The 15,831-nt window shown below is 41.1% G+C and overlaps 1 protein-coding gene across 1 annotated transcript in view; it reads right to left on the minus strand.

The window, feature by feature from the left end:
- LOC122801251 (beta-galactoside alpha-2,6-sialyltransferase 1-like) overlaps positions 1-15,831 on the minus strand; it is a 1,163,740-nt gene that overhangs the window by 51,130 nt on the left and 1,096,779 nt on the right. The gene's annotated exons all lie outside the window — the stretch shown is intronic.

A 15,831-nucleotide genomic window follows, 5' to 3' on the forward strand; every position in this document is an offset into this window, starting at 1 on the left:
AAACACTCCGATGTTAAGCGCTTTCATCTGCTGATTGCAGACTTCATCAGAACATATTTCAGTGCTACTATCTGTTCCATTTAAACAATATTTGGCGCCAAACTTAAACAAGTACTTAAAGGCACATCACTGTATATGTAAAACAGCGTATTCTATATGCTGTACTGTTTGATATATTAATACAGGATTTATAAATTAATACAATGGATATTCAAAACCTCTGTTCTCCCTAATATGAAACATAGTACATATTTTATAAATAATATATAAATATTTAAATATTTAAAAATACTAATATGTATATGACCAAAAAATATTTTATGAATAATTTATGATAAATTCATTGTAAACATATATTGCCTATAAATATCAATTATCAATGATATTTATAGGCAATATATCTAGATGCCACTAGAACCCCAGGATTAAATGATTTTATTAGCATCAAACCATTCCTTAAAATGTGATGTATTTTATATATATATAATTTATATTAGAACATGTGTACAGTATTTTTATTTATTCATATATTATTGTGGTAATTATTTATTGGTACATACTTATTGTTTATATTCATACATGAAATTAGCTCATGCCTTCTTTGACAATTGATTTTCATAGGCAATACATGTTTACAATGAATTTATCATAAATTATTCACAAAATATTTATTGGTTATATACATATTAGTATTTTTAAATATTTATATATTTATATATTATTTATAAAATATGTACTATGTTTTATATTAGGGAGAACAGAGGTTTTGAATATCCATTGCATTAATTTATAAATCATGTACTAATATATCAAACAGTACAGCATATAGAACACGCTGTTTTACATATAGAGTGATGTGCCTTTAAGTACTTGTTTAAGTTTGGCGCCAAATATTGTTTAAATGGAACAGATAGTAGCACTGAAATATGTTCTGATGAAGTCTGCAATCGGCAGATGAAAGCGCTTAACATCGGAGTGTTTTACTTTCAGTGAGGATCGTTATTACTTTTATTTGGACTGTGTGCTGGTGGTGCTTACAGTTGTGTTTTTGTCGTGCTTATCTTATTAAAGACTTCAACGGAGGAACTGCGTCTGCCTTTATTGCTGTTTTCCAGTCTAGTTGGCTTTTTGTTCGTTATTTTCCACAGATAGTTTGTCAGTGGGAGTGGTAAGCACTAGGCAGCCTATCTACCACAAGAGGAGTGGTTTCTGGCCCAGAAATTGTAGTTTACTGGCCGTTTGGGCAGTTCTTTCCATCTCTTTCAACTTCTGGTTTAAAAGCCTGCATTTGCACTTGTTTCCCACCTTTCCTGTAACTAGTCTAGTCCAGATACAGATTTGTTGTATCCTGGACTTTATGTAAGCTTCTGAGCCCCCCAAGCCTGTCTGTGTTGAAGGGAAGCCTTCTAGCTTATCAGTTGGAGTGGTAAGCACTAGGTAGCCTATCTACCACAGGAGGAGAGGTTACTGGCCCAGAAAGTGAAGTTTATTGGCCGTTTGGGCAGTTTTTTACATCTCTTTCAACTTCTGGTTTAAAAGCCTGCATTTGTGCTTGTTTCCCACATGTTCTGTAACTAGTCTAGTCCAGATACAGAGTTGTTGCATCCAAGACCAGTTTGTAGCTACTGACCGGTGCCAAGGTCTGCTCTTCAATTTTTCCCTTAGACCTCCTAGTTCTCGCCTCTCCTGCACTTTTACTAGCTTATCAGTCTTTATCAGTCCAGCACTTTACCAGACTTATTGCAGAAATTATTGTAGCACACAAGTGCTACCAGCACTAAACGTTCTACAAGGAAACGGCTCCAGTACTTATTATTAATACCCACCAATCCAGGCATGTCTAAAGGTCAGTTCCTTGTGCTTTCTCCTATTAACCTGATGAACTTGGGCATCCTGAGGCAATGTAGCAACTGCCTCATGTACACTGACAACCCTCTCCTCTTACCTCCCAACACTCAGACTTGTGAGAGATGCACTTATATACCCAAATTGGAAGCCATGCACTCCAGAATAGCTGGTCAAGAGGAGAAGGTCAACACTTGCACCACACCACATGGAATACATAGCCCTCCAGAACACACACCAGTACTGCCTTCTCATAAAAATACAAACCACACACCCACCTTTGTGGAGGCTCTCAATAAAAATCTACCCAAACAGCAGACACCTCCAAGGCAAAAACGCACTCGACCACCAAAACACAACACTAATCACGAGACACATACTGGCCAAAGCTCTTACCACCTCATTGTGCCTTTTTTAGGTGGTGTTTAAAAGACCAAATTACCACCATAACTGCTACAAACAAATCCAATCTGAGAGTCATGCTGCTCAACGGTAGAAGTCTAACTCTGCACTTGCTCGAAGCGCTCCTTAAAATGAAGAACATCGACATTTGTGCTGTAACAGAGACCTAGTTCAAGGCAGCAGAAAGCACCCCTGCACTACCAGGCTATAACTCATTCCACACCTTTCAGCTACAGAACTTGGACCAAAGCTCCAAAGGCGGTGGTGTTTCCATATTCATAAAGGATGTGCACACCTCCAGACTGGTAGCCCAACATAACACATCAGAGATACTTCCTGTGCAGCTAACAGTGGGTAAGACAGCGATTCAGGTCGTAACCTGCTCTAGGTCCCCAACAATGTCACAAGACTCACACTCCACATTCCTAAGCACATTGGAGAATATTAGGGTCCAACCTAACACTGTCATACTGGGCGACTTCAACTACCCCTCCATTAACTGGGAAAACTACTCATGTACCAAATACACTTGCCCAACGTTTCCTGGAATTCATTAGTTCAAATGCCCTGGACCAGCTCGTTCTTACCCCCACTAGAGGTAGCAACATCCTTGACCTGGTCATTACTAACATGGGCGACCGTTCCTCTACACCAATAGTTAAATCCTCGTTGGTTAGATCCGACCACAAACTAATCACCCTGGAAATTCACCACACACACACACACACAAAGGTAACCACCATGAAAAACTTCTCCAAAGCTAACTTTGGGCTCCTAAAAACAGAGGTGGCTAACTTCATGGCACCCATGCAAATGGAGAATAGTTGCATGACCGCTGAATCATACACCAATGCACTGTACAAACACGTACACAAATGGATGGATCTTGCCATACCCAATAGAACCAAGACATTCTCCTCCAAAAAAAGGAATCAGATCTGGTGGTCCCCTGCCATAAACAAATTCTACAACAGAAGGAGAAAACTAATGCGGAATAAGGTGAAGCCCAACACTGGAAAAACTCCCTTATCAGCCTCAACAAAAAGTTGAGATCCCTCATCAAATCCTCTAAAGCTTGCTATGAAAACAGAATTGCAGCAGATAGTAAAGACAACCACAAGGCCTTCTATAGTTATGTAAAGAATTTACAAGGCAATACCCAGATTTGCTCTGAGCTACTGCACAATGGTACCTCCTATACAGAGCCAACAAATATTGCCAATATACTGGCTGCCAGATTCAGTGCCCACTTTACCACCCCCCCCAAAGGACCAATCACAATACCAGTAGATTGCCAAGCTCCCAGTATTACTGCTGCACAGGTTAAATCAGCACTGTCCAAGGCCAAGAATGCAGCTTCCATGGGACCTGACAATATCCCTGGCTGTGTTCTACGTGAACTACAGAATGAACTGGCACCTCACCTGTGTGGCCTGTTCAATCACAGCCTCACCTCAGGCTTTGTCCCTACTGAATGGCGCACTGCTACAGTCACCCCTCTCCACAAAGGAGGAGTGACTACAGACCCTGGGAACTATCGCCCCGTTAGCCTGACGAGTCTGACATGCAAAGCTATGGAACACATCACCATCGACCTAATAAACAAGCATATACGGAATCTCCAAACTCTGGATCCCACACAGTTTGATTTTGTGAAGGGTAGATCATGCCTGGTCAACACTGTCGACTTCTTTGAGTCAGTCACCAGAGCTGTGGATGAAGGCAAGGTGGTTCATACAGCCTACCTTGATCTGCCAAGGCGTTTGATACTATTCCCCATTCAGGAATCATAGAAAAACTCACTGAGTTAGGCATTACCCCCATATCACTAGGTGGATTGCAAACTGGCTCACAGATAGAACCCACAGTGTGAAAGTAGCGGACTCCAAGTCAGTCTGCCGACCAGTCACTAGTGGTGCCCCAAAGGATTCAGTCCTGGGTCCTCTCCTGTTTGGTATCTACTTCTCTGAAGTCCAGGCCAACACAAAGGGTCTCTGGCTGACAAAGTTTGCAGATGATTGCAAGTTGGGAGCTGTTATTAACTCCCCAAGTGATGTTGACATCCTACAGAAGAGCCTCACTGAGACCAAAGACTGGTGTCAGAACCATGGCATTAAGCTCAATGCCAAAATATGTGTCATCATCCCCCTTTGGGAAAAACCCAGTTCCCATGAATTACCACATCACTGGTAGTCCACTGAACACAGAAGGTGTTATAAGAGATGTGGGAACACAGGCTGACAGCACACACTCTTCTGACCACCACATTGCCACTGTGGTCAGAAAGTCTTTCTATGTGGCACATCTCATTACTAAGGGTTTTGCATCCAGGAAGAAAGAGGTCATTGTCTCCCTCTACTCTTCCCTCATTAGGCCAATCATCGGGTACAATGCCACATTTGGCATGTACCTCACTAGACACCTGTAACAACTGGAGAGGCTGCAAAAGTACTTCACAAAGAGGATCCTAGGCCTTAAACACTTGTCCTATATGGACAGACTCAAAAAACTCAACTATTCTCTGTCTCAAATCTCATACTTAGAGGCAATATCTGCTTGACATACAAAGCCATGTCTGATCCAGCTCTGTTAGAAATGCTACATCTAAAGAAATCTCAATCTCTTCGCATCACATGCTTCAGTGACCTCAACCTTATTACCACAATCAACAGAACATGCTGGAGGGACAAGTTCATAACCCAGAGACTGCCCTTGCTATGGAATAGACTTCCCATACAAGCAAAACAGAGCAACTCACTGGCCCTCTTCAAGAGAAACCTTGATGAGTGGATATGAAATAGAAAATTCACCCCGGGGATCACTCCAGTGGCTCTACTCAACAAAGGCACTGGGAACTAAGGTCAGGTGACACAATGTCAGGGTAATCCTATGGGCTAAGTTTGTAAAGGCTCCAGGGCCATTAGCCTAGTACACACCTATGAACCTATACAGAGATGAGATTCTGTCTGACAATGGTATCATCATGAAAGGTCTAAAAGTAATTGTTCCAAAGTCCTTGCAACAAGAGTACATTACTATCTTGCATCGTGGTCACCCAGGTATCGATTCAACCAAAAGAATGGCAAGAGGTCTAGTATTTTGGCCTTCTATGTCACAGGATATTGAGAGAGTAATATTATCTTGTTCCATGTGTAATAGTACGAAGCCACATCAACAGAAAGGAACCACTTCAGCTAAACCAGATTCTGAGCTACCTTGGTCAACAGTAGCCACACACATTTTTGAGTGGAATGGTCAACATTATTTGGTGTTAGTAGACTCTTACTCCAATTGGTTTGAAATTGACCTACTTCCCAACCTAGCAGCCAGTAATGTCATTACTAAGATGAAATGTCATTTTGCAGTGCATGGTAGTCCACACAAAGTTATTTCTGACAATGACACTCAGTTTACAAACCAACAGTTCAAAAGATTTGCTGAAGAATGGGACTCTACTCATGTCACGAGTAGCCCTGAGTACCTGCAGTCAAATGACTTGGCAGAATGTACAGTGGCTATAAAAAGTGTACACACCCCTGTTAAAATGCCAGGTTTTTGCGATGTAAAAAAATGAGACCACAAAGTGTGCACACCTTTAAACTAATACTTTGTTGAAGAACCTTTTGATTTAAGTACAGCATTCAGTCTTCTTGGGTACACACCTGCCATCAATTAAAGAGACTCTGATTAACCCCAAATAAAGTCTGGCTGTCCTAGTAGGATTTTCCTGATATTTACTCAAGTTGCCTGCTACAGCTAAAGCCATGGTTCACAGAGAGATTACAAAGCATCAAAGGGATCTCATTGTTGAAAGGTAATAGTCAGGAGAAGAGTACAAAAATATTTCTGCAGCATTGGATATACCATGGAACACAGTGAAGACAGTCATCAAAAAGTGGAGAAAATATGGGACAACAGTGACGTTGCAAAGAACTGGATGTCCCTCCAAAATTGATAAAAAGACAAGACGAAAACTGGTCAGGGAGGCTGCCAAGAGACCTACAGCAACACTGAAGGAACTGCAGGAAAATTACTGGTTGTGTACTACATGTGACAACTTGTTCATATGTCTGGACTATGGGGTAGGGTTGCAAGACCGGAGTCTTTTCATTAGACAAAAAAAATCCAGGCTCAGCTAAAATTTGCAAAACAATACATCAAGTCTCCCAAAAGCATGTAGGAAAATGTGCTATGCTCTGATGAGACCAAGGCTGAACTTTTTGGCCACAATTCCAAAAAGTACGTTTGGCACAAAAACAACACTTTGCATCACCAAAAGAACACCATCCCCATGGTTAAGCATGGTGGCGGCAGTATCATACTTTGAGATTGCTTTTCTTCAGCTGGAACTGGGGCTTTAGTCAAGGAGGAGGGAATTATGAACAGTTCCAAATACCAGTCACTTTTGGCCCAAAACCCTCAGGCGTCTGCTAGAAAGCTGAAGATGGGAACAGGAATTTCACCTTTCAACATGACAATGACCCCAAGATTACATCCAAATTCACAAAAGAATGCCTTCACCAGAAGAAAATTCAAGTTTTGGAATGGCCCAGCCAGAGCACGTGACCTGAAGAGGGCTGTGCACAAGAGATGCCCTCACAATATGACAGATTTGGAGCACTTTTGCAAGGTAGAGTGGGCAAACACTGCCACGTCAAGATGTACCATGCTAATAGACTCCTACATAAGAAGACTGAATGCTGTAATTAAATCAAAAAGTGCTTCAACAAAGTATTAGTTTAAGGGTGCGTACACTTGTGCAACCAAGCTTATTGTACATTTATTTTTTATATTTTTCCCCTAACAAATTTGTTTTGTTATTCAATTGAATTGCACAGGTTTATAGGTCACATTAATGGTGGGAAAAGTTTTGAAATGGATTATTGGATTCCTATTTCCTGATCAAATGCTTAGGTTAGCAAATACCTAAATGTCGATCTGGTATCGGCGAAAGCAAAAAAAACGTGAATGGGCGATTTAATGCAGGGGAAAGAATTCCCTTGGCCGTTATGTGGATTTTGTCCCTTTCCCCACTGTAGAGCGATCTCGGAGTTGGTATATTTCATGGGGGGGGGGGGGTGCGGCCAAGAGAATTTATTCCCTACATTAAATCGACTGTTCGCTGTTTTAATTTTTAGATATTACCAGGTTGACGTTTATGTATTTGCTAACCTAAGCATTCGATCGGGCAATATAGATGTCATTTACTGTGGTCTTGTTTTTTTATATCACAAAAACCTGGCATTTTAACAGGGGTGTGTACACTTATATATCCACTGTACAGTTCATAGTGCAAAACAGTTACTTGAAAAGTCAAAATGAGACAATAGTGATGTTTTCCTGAATCTCTTGAATTTCAGAAATGTTCTTCATGATAAACATCTTGGTTCACCTGCTCAAAGACTTCTGTTGAGACAAACCAGAACCACATTACCAATTAGTAGTCAATTGTTGTTTCCATGCATCAAGAACAGATCAGTGAAAGCCAATCTGTTGAAGAAGCATCTAACCAAGAAGTTCTACTACAATAAAACCAGCAAACCGCTCAATCCATTACGAGAAAGAGAAGTGGTAAGGATGCAGATGTCCAGAGGTTACGATCGGACTGGTGTCGTCAAGAATATTTGCCCAGAGCTGAGATCATACATTGTGGAATCACAAGGAGCAGTCTTTATGCAGAATCAGAAACATCTGGGACTGGTCTCCAAGCCTATACCAAAGCACATAGCCTGCGAGGAAGACTATCTCAGAGTGAGTTGTCTGGTGTTCCAATTCCAGAGGAAGTTCCAGAGGACATTCCCGTTCCTGTGACGAATCCAGAAGCTCCTGATATAAGCTGTGCACCACAGACTTCCCCTGTTGCTAGACTTAGTCCAAATTGTTATGTTACGAGACATGGTCACATCTCTAAACCCTGTAGAAGATATAAAGCAACTTGGACACAATTGGTTTTACAAAGGGCACTCCTTTTTAAGTGGGTGGATGTAGATCAATGTGTGTGTATATGTACCTTTAAGAAGATAGCCAATGGCTTGTACAAGTGTTTAAATACTGAGCATGTGCAAACTAGACTGCCATTTTGCAGTAAGCTGTTGAGATGTAAGCATGTATGTATGCAAGGTCCGTCTGTTAGCTAGTTCTTTTGTATTTTATGATGCTGCTACCCATCTTGATGTGTTTCTATGTATTAAACCATCTAAACGAAATACCCTGCCTGCTTGTCATCAATGTTAGAGACGAGCAACAGGCATGTTCATCCTGGATGGGAGGGCATTCATACATGACATTCCCTTAGGGAGGTATGGTTCCAAGAGGGGAGTTGCCCTCAAACATAATCAATGAATGTGGATGGCAGGGCAGGGCAGTGACTAGGGCATATAAATAAAAAAATCGCTCAGGACAGAAACGGTCACACCCTTAGGATCCATAATTGGCCCCAGCAGTATTACAGTAAGTCTGGGGGTGGGTTAGGAGATTAAACTGGTAGACCTAGTGTGGACATGAGACATGGGGGCCAGGCCGGTATATACATACATACACACACATATACAGTTACACGTGTGTGTATCAAGAATGTGTAAGAGAGGAAACAGTAGTAAGAGTAAAATTACATGATATATGGGGAGGGGAGAGGGCCAAGCCCAAATGATACATTGCTATGTGACAAACATACAGACACCAGCAGCAGTATTACGATGCACTGAATGTAGCAGAAGACTGGATGTGGTTAAACGTACACCTATTTCACAAATGGGAAGAGAAAGTAGCAATGGATTTAACAAACAGGTGCATGGGGACATGGAAACAAACAGAGCTTATTATATGGGAACTCAGTTTTTCATACACTAAGTGATTGGCCTTTCTCTGACAGCCAGCGTCTGCAATACTGTATACTGAACAAAGCAACAGAACCCCACATGTTACAGGGGAGTTTTCAACAGGACTGTGCATGGGTGTGGCTTGCTTTGGATATTAAAAAACTGCTATCAAGAGAGAGATCAAAAAGGGAGCACCTGACTTTTTGGGCACACACTGACAATTTATACGGGCCCTGCGGAATGCGGATCAATGCAGTGACGAAGATCAGTACTATGGAATGTAGTGCAACCAGGAGGACTTCCCATGAAGGATTTCATACTTAACTTGCATACCTGAGAAAGATAAATGTGCAAGCATTCGTTTAGAATGTTGGCCATTTTACTTGTTTTCTTAAGCTCGGGCAATGCCTTATCATTAAGCATACATTATTCTGAAATTTCTTTCTCAAGTAACACCTTCTACAGGAATGTAATATAGCTGCATTTTGCCAAAACATTGCTTTTTATGAGGCCATGTTAAAATATATACTAAAATGTTGTTTAAACATCTATATATCTACCCAGAACAATTTTTTTCATTTGTATTGTGTTTGTAACAAACAAAAACCTACTACAAAGCTGTAGTTTTTGCTACATTTGCTACTAATCAAATCCCCTCCAAAAATGTGCCTTGCTCAGTAAGGTTAACCCAATCAGCAAAATGCAGTGTATAAAGCATTTAATAAAGGTATGATGAACTGAAAATAATTTTGATGAATATACTGGAATGATAAAGCAAACATGCTGCCTAAAAGAATTCAGATGAATACTTAGGCTGTAGTAGGTTGATTTGACATCCACAATGGTAGAGATTACTTGGATGTTATGCATCAAGGCTGTTTTTATTAAGATTTTAATAAATTGTTTCTATTTTGCAAATGCTAGGGGATAGTAATATCCAAAATAAAAAAACAGGACTAGATGACAAGTGTTAAGCAGACTAAAATACAACCAAAACACTTCACGTACTATAGTCTAGTCTAGACTGTAGTACGGTGACGTGGTTTTAGGGGTAGTAATATTCATTTGAACAACCACAACAGCAGGTAGATTGAACCTCAGGTAAAATCCCAAGTATCGCATAGACCTCAAGAATACAACACTGCACTTCCCATTCCACTTTGCACCCTCTGTACATTCCCATTCCACTTCGCACCCTCTCTACAGTCCCATTCCACACCACACCCTCTCTACAGTCCCATTCCACTCTGCACCTTCTCTCCAGTCCCATTCCACACTGCACCCTCTCTACTGGGATATGAATCCAAACATCTGGTGTGGGCTTACATCTCCCACCTTCTGATCATTGTGTATGTCAAAGGGGAATCCGCAAACTTAGTCATTGCCCTTATCTTACATTTCAGTATTCAAAATGAAATGCTGTACAACAATGGCCAATGAAGTAAAGTTCTCTTGGAGAATATGTAGTGTGGTTAAATGATATAAAACTTAAAAGTGCAACATATATAGCAAAAAACTTGCATACATTTCCAGTACTTAAATTAAATGCATAAATATATTGTTTGGAATACATAGGGACCGTTTTATTCTACATCAAGATTTTAACTTGACATGAAGATTTTAACTTTTCCTACAATAAAAGGATTTTAACTGCCATTAAAGCTAGAAGCTTTTATTTGATCTGTTAGACTGGTTAAGCTGTTATCACAGTTCATCACAGTCACATAGCAGCTACTACATCTTCAGTGTGGATACTTTGTATATCAGACCAAAAAGATTGGATACTTTGAAGCCATCATAAGACTGGAAACTTTGGAGCCATCATTTTGCTATGGTATAACTGCATTCACAGCGTGAATATCTTGTAAGTGCATTTAATTTAAGTGCTGGAAATGTACGCAAGTTTTTTGCTATATATGTTGCACTTTTAAGTTTTATATCATTTAACCACACTAACTATTCTCCAAGAGAACTTTACTTCATTGGCCATTGTTGTATAGCGTTTCATTTTGAATACTGTTTTTACTCGTTACTGAGAGCTGTACTTCAGCATTAGGAGGTACCCTTTCTTTATTATCTTACATTTCAGTGGTCCACAAAAAACACAGTAATGTTCTTCATGCATCTGTGCAGGGTTGGTGGAGTCCATCCATCCAGTACACAAGCCAATTTAAACTATAGACTCCATGAAGTCATTGACAGGGGACTCACTGGGGTAATACAATGTCTTTTGACTGGCTAGTCCTGGAATTCAGGAAGCAATTGGTTGAATCTCTATTACTTTCTGCAGTTACTGCCTAGAAGATGGAGCAGAGGATCAGAACTTGTTCTGATGAAGGTGGTTTGGATGTAGTATGACAATCAGCAAAGATGGCACACTCTCTGATTTTGCACTGTTCAGTGAATACAGATCAGGTGGGTTAAGGTTAGTGATGGGCACTTTTTGTGTTTATATCAGAAATGTGCAATGCCCTTCAAAATACTGACTGATTTAGTACAAGATTCATAATGTGTGCATCCCTCTGGAGACAAAAGCTGGATCATATTGTTTTCAATCTATGGAGATACTTGCTTTAGCTGGAAAATCCATAAACTGAAGGTTTATGGAGACGCACAGTAATCTGAATGCACATCTTTAAAGAAGCTCAATCAAAATTCCTCATTTAAGAAAACAACTTTGGATAATTAGCAAATAATTTCGTGATTAAGCAAGAAGGTACAGTTGTGCATACTTACCATAAATGTAGATGCTCGAGTGTATTCACTGTTGCAGTCATTACATTTGGGTAATCTGCTGGCAGGTTGCCCTCAGTCGGCCTGATTAACAAAGTCTTGGGTCCTGCGTTGGTTGCTGTCCCTTCTTCCATGACGTCAGGTCGTCAGGGGTATAAAACATGCAGCCGATGCCATTACATTAGTTTTTCTTGCCCGAGATGTCAGGTGCCTCCCAAATGGGGAGCAAATAAAATTAAACACACAAAAAATATACCTCCAACCAAAAGCAAATACACCAAAAGGGCTTTTAAGCATAGTGAAAGAAAGCAGATGTATAGCCAGAGAAAAATAGGGGGCTGGAGGGAGGGTAACCAGGACTGCAACAGTGAATACACTCGAACATCTACATTTATGGTAAGTGTACACAACTGTACTATGATATTTGTGTTTCACTGTTGCAGTCATTACATTTGGGTAGATTTCCAAAGCTATGGTTGGGAGGAGGAAATTATACAGCATTAGGGCCAGCTATAAGGCCCTGCAAGACAGCAGTGGCAAAGCCAGCTCTGGATTTAAAAAAAAGTGGTAAATGGTAATGTTTGGTGAAAGTATGAACTGAGCTCCAGGTAGCAGCTTCTCGAATGTCTCTGGTAGGAACACCTCTGAGAAAGGCTGTTGAAGTAGATGCAGCCCTGGTGGAATGGGATCTGATCCCCTGGGGGATAGCTTTTCCATGGTGCTTTATAGCAGAAATGAATACAATGGTTTATCCATTTGGAAATGGTTTGCTTTGAAATAGCCTTTCCCTCTGCCCCTGCAGCAAATGCTACCGGCACTTATTCAGATTTTCTTTAAGATTTAGTCCTGTTTAAGTAAAATCTAAGTTGTCTGTGTACATCCAGTGAATGCAGAATCCATTCCCCCTTGTTCTGTGGATTGGGAAAGAAAGTTGGCAAATGAATGGTCTGACTAAGAGCCACACTGGATACCATCTTAGGCATGAAGGATGGATTGGTCCTGAGAGATACCCTGTCCGCATGGAAAATGATGAAAGGCTCCACTGCCATAAGAGCCTGTAATTCAGAAATCCTTCTAGCTGAAGTGACTGCTAAAAGGGAAGCTGTTTTCCAGGAGAGAAATTTTAAGTCTGCAGTAGCAGCTGGCTCAAAAGGAGGGAGAGTGAGTTTTTCCAATAGAAAATTGAGGTCCCAGGCAGGGGTTGGAGCTCTCTTGGGTGGTCTTAAGTTTTTGGCCCCTCTGAGATACTGCTTTAGCAGAGGATGGGAGAAGTGGGGAGGTTCTGAGTTGTAATGAGCTGAAATGGATGAGGCATGGATTTTTATGAAAGAAAAGGACAGGCCCTTGTTAAGCATCTTTGTTAAGTATTGCAAAATCTGAGGAATGTTGGGCACTGCTGTGCTTATCCCTTGAGAATGATTCCAGGCACAGAATCTTTTCCATTTGTCAGCATAAGATTTTCTAGTACTAGGTCTTCTTGCCTCCAAAATGACATCCATCACAGGTTTGCTGAGGGATGCTAAGGGTGAATTTAGGTGATTAGCCACGCTGCAAGATTCAAAGTTTGGAGCTGAGAGTGCAGAGTTTGGTTGTTCTGCTGAGACAGTAAGGTATCTGAGGCAGGTGCCACAGTGGAAGGTGTGACACACTGTGCAGGAGTGGGTAACAGTGTTGGCGAGGCCTGTCTGGAGCAATCAAAATCATTTTTGGTTTGTCCTATTTGACTTAGTAGAACTTTGGAGAGCAGAGGCAGAGGGGGAAAGGCATAGACTGATAGGTTTTTCCAGCTGAAGGACAGAGCATCCACTTTCCAGGCTTTTTTTGTGGATGAGTTCTTGTGCAAAATTTGTCCAACTGATAGTTCTGAGGTGAGGCAAAAAGATCTTTGTCTGGGCTCCCCCATTTGCGTGGCAATATGTTGAAAATCCGTGGTTCCAGTTTCCATTCGTGAGGGTCCATGAGATTTCTACTTAGTTTGTCTGCCAGAGTATTCAGCTTTCCTGGCAGGAATTGAGCTTGTAGTTGTACTTGAAAGATCAAGGCCGTGTTCCACGATGCCATGGCTAGTCTGCTTAGGGGGTAGGAGCGTGTACCCCCCTGCTTGTTTATATACCACATAACCGTGGTGTTGTCTGTCTTTATCATTAATTGTCCTGGATGAAGGTAGTCTTGAAGGCTGTCAGTGCATTCTGTACAGCTAGCATTTCTTTTTGATTGATATGAAGGTGCATTTGATTTGGGCTCCATTTGCCCTGAATGCACTTCCCTGACAGATGAGCCCCCCAAGCATAGCCTGATGCATTTGTAGTTAGGGTTTGGGCAGCAGGGGGTGGTGTGAATGACAGTCCCTTGTTTTGGTGGCAGGCCTCTGCCCACCATAGGAACTCTAGTTACAGGCAAGGTATGATAGGAATCATTGTTTCCAGGCTGTAACAATGTTGACTCCATATACTTTTTAAGTACCACTGAAGTTTCCTCATAGGCAGTCTTGCATATGGAATTAGAAGAATGCAGGAGGCCATGAACCCCAAGGCTTGCAGAATTTGTCTTGCAGATAGCATGGCTTTTGTGGCCACCTGTTTGAAGTCAGTCACCAAAAGAATTTGCTTTTCTGGCATAAGGAAAGCCATCTGGGCAGTTGTATTCAAGCTTGCACCCAGGAATGTAATTTTTTGAGAGGGTACCAGTTATAATTTCTTTTTGTTTATAGTTTACCCTAGACAAGTTGGAATCCTTTTTACAAATACCAGATGTTTTAGAAGAATGTCCCTGTTTTCTGCCTGAATTAGACAATCGTCCAGGTATGGATATATTTGAATATTTCTTTGCCTGCAAAATGAAATTACTGGAGCCAGACACTTTGTAAAGACCCTGGGTGCAGTAGATAAGCCAAAGGGCAGTGCAGAGAACTGGTAATGTAAGTAGCCTGCTTTGAAGCGAAGGTATCTTCTGCAAGATTCCCTGATTGGGATATGCAGGTAAGCCTCTATTAAATCTAGAGTTGCCAACCAGGCATCCTTGCCTAGCATAGGAAGCAACTAGTGAAGAGTCAACATCTTGAATTTTGGAATGTCGAGAAAGGTGTTTAGAGTAGATAAGTCCAGAATTGGACACCATGATATGGCTTTTCTTGGTACCAGGAAAAGTCTTGAATAGAAACCTTCTCCCTTTTGCTCTTCTGGTACTGGTTGAATAGAGCCATGCTCATGAGGGAAAGTTCTTGATTGTGGGCCTCTGCCCACTGATTTGGGGGCGGGTCTGGCCATCCGTTTGGAATTGGCAACTTGTGGAAATGAAATCTGTATTCCTGGGATACTATATTTAAAACCCATTTGTCCTGGGTTATAAGTTGCCAGTTTCTTGCATGAAGAGCCAGTTTTCCCCTCAAAGGGGCGACTAAAAGCTAAGTGCTTGGTAAGTGTAAAGGGAAGTCATCGAGACTGTTTACCACAGGGAGGTGTCTTGTTGTTTCCAGATTTGGAAGAGGGGGCACCCCATTGTTTTGTTCTGAAAGTCCCTTGTGACTGAAACCTGGAGCCTTTGAAATGTCTGGATTTGACTTGAGTGGCTCTCGAAGGAACTGGAAAGGACCAGTTCTTAGTAGGCCTGTGCCTACTAAATCTTGGAGGTTGTACTTGTAAGAAATCTTTCACAGTTTGCATAGATTTAGCTTCATCTTCCATATTTTTTAAAACTTCTTCAGCCTTATTACCAAACAGGCAGTCCTGTTGTAAAGGAGCATCCAACAATTTAGTTTTAACATGATCAGGCAGAGTTTGCTCTTTGAGCCAAGCATGCCTTCTTAGCACAGACCCAGTTACAGCAGCCCTGCAAGAGGCCTCCAAAGAATCAAAACCACATTGCAAAGTATGTTTTCCAACTTGTTCAGCTGAATGCAATAGATCATGTAAATCTTTATTTTCCACACAGTCAGAAAATAACATCATTTTCTGTTTAAGCAGTCTCATGATATGCTGTTGATATTTTAGCATATGAAATTGACAGTTTAAAGCCCTGATTGCCAAGATTGCAG

The sequence above is a fragment of the Protopterus annectens genome, chromosome 4.part1, assembly GCF_019279795.1.
Source record: "Protopterus annectens isolate FY-2018-M chromosome 4.part1, PAN1.0, whole genome shotgun sequence".
NCBI lineage: Eukaryota > Metazoa > Chordata > Ceratodontiformes > Protopteridae > Protopterus > Protopterus annectens.